This window comes from Nicotiana tabacum, chromosome 3, assembly GCF_000715075.1.
Source record: "Nicotiana tabacum cultivar K326 chromosome 3, ASM71507v2, whole genome shotgun sequence".
In the NCBI taxonomy this organism is placed as follows: domain Eukaryota; kingdom Viridiplantae; phylum Streptophyta; class Magnoliopsida; order Solanales; family Solanaceae; genus Nicotiana; species Nicotiana tabacum.
Genome location: NC_134082.1, coordinates 161,181,543 through 161,183,068, shown reverse-complemented (window position 1 = coordinate 161,183,068; position 1,526 = coordinate 161,181,543). Strand labels below are relative to the sequence as shown.

Genomic DNA, 1,526 nt, shown 5'->3' with positions numbered 1-1,526 from the left:
GTTGTTATAGGTGCATGCCTAGAAACTCATCAAGAACCGGAGCATTATCAGATCTTGAGAAGATGTTCAAGGCATTGAACCGTGCAAACAGGAAAGGCAAACAACAACAAAACTCAACCGAAAGAATTGAACCACACATGAAAAATGATAATCTAAACAATAGGGACAACATGAATGACCCAAACAACAAGAACACCGCAAATGACCCAAATGATCAGGGTGTGACACCTCTTGTGCCAGAAGCAACACTATATGACTAGGCACAACCCACAGCTAACAACTTAGCAACTGCTATTGTAGTCCCTCAGATACAAGCAGACTCATTCCAGATCACAAATAACATGCTACATCTGTTGCAGAACAAGGGACTATTCTCTAGGTCATACGTTGAAGATCCTCAGCAGTATTTAAAGAACCTCCTCTCAATCTGTGCCACGCAGAGACAACACAATGTCACACCAGAAGCAATACGTTTGTTGTTGTTTCCATTCTCAGTGACAGGAGCATCCCAAACTTGGCTTAATTCACTGCCGATCAACTCCATCACTACTTGGGAGGAATTAGTCAAGCAATATTTGAGCAAATTTCATCCACTCAACCAGACTGCTCAACAAATTAATGAGATATTGAGCTTCAAACAGAGACCAACTGAGACACTACATGAAACGTGGGAGAGGTTCAAGGATCTCCTGGTTAAGTGTCCACATCATGGTATTCCGGAGCAGATGTTGGGGCAGAGATTTTACATGGGTTTAGCAGATACTTTGAAAGCTAATGTTGATGCTTCAGCAGGTGGAGCATTTTGAGCAAGACATTTAGAGAGAGCAAGATCCTGCTTGACAAGATGATACAAAACTCTGCATGAACAACAAGGAACGCTCCAATCACTCATGTAGTTCACTCAATGTCTCTAGACCCGGCTAAATCCATAGCTGAAAATATGGCCACTCTGATGACACAAATGAGCATCCTCACCAAAAAGGTTGAAGAATCAGGCCAGAAGCAGCAGGTACACATAGTTGATGTAACTAATGGGGGTCTCTCTACATCATGTATTATCAACCATATGTCTGCTCATAGAGTGCTGAAGGTGATAATCAACAATATCAGGAGAACATGAAATATGTGGCCAACTACGGAGGACCGAGACCAGGTGGTCAGAATTGGGGTCAGCAAAATCAACAATACAGACCAGCCCAACAACAATACAATATAAACAATAATCATAGGGCTATGCGACCACAGGGGCAAATGGTGCCTTACTGATCGAGGCCAACCCTGTACTACTATGAAGCAACAAGAGAGGTCGAAACAACTTTTACCCGAGAAGGTCGGGATCGATTTCCTCAGGGAGCTAGATATTGGAGTTGAGTTTCTATCTAAATGGGAGTGGTGTAATTGTTCCTAATTGCACTTCTTAACATTGTTGGTTTTAATTTTACTTCTAATTTTATACTACCACGATGCTAAATTAGGCTAAGTAAAGCTAAGATTAAACTATTGCAAGTTGTTCAACTAGATAAAAG

The 1,526-nt window shown here is 41.5% G+C and overlaps 1 non-coding gene across 1 annotated transcript; it reads right to left on the bottom strand.

Annotated features, from left to right (window-relative positions):
• Positions 1–608: 608 nt before the first annotated feature.
• Positions 609–715, bottom strand: LOC142179745 (small nucleolar RNA R71). The gene has a single exon (XR_012708282.1). It is a non-coding gene; the product is annotated as a small nucleolar RNA R71 (small nucleolar RNA).
• Positions 716–1,526: the final 811 nt, after the last annotated feature.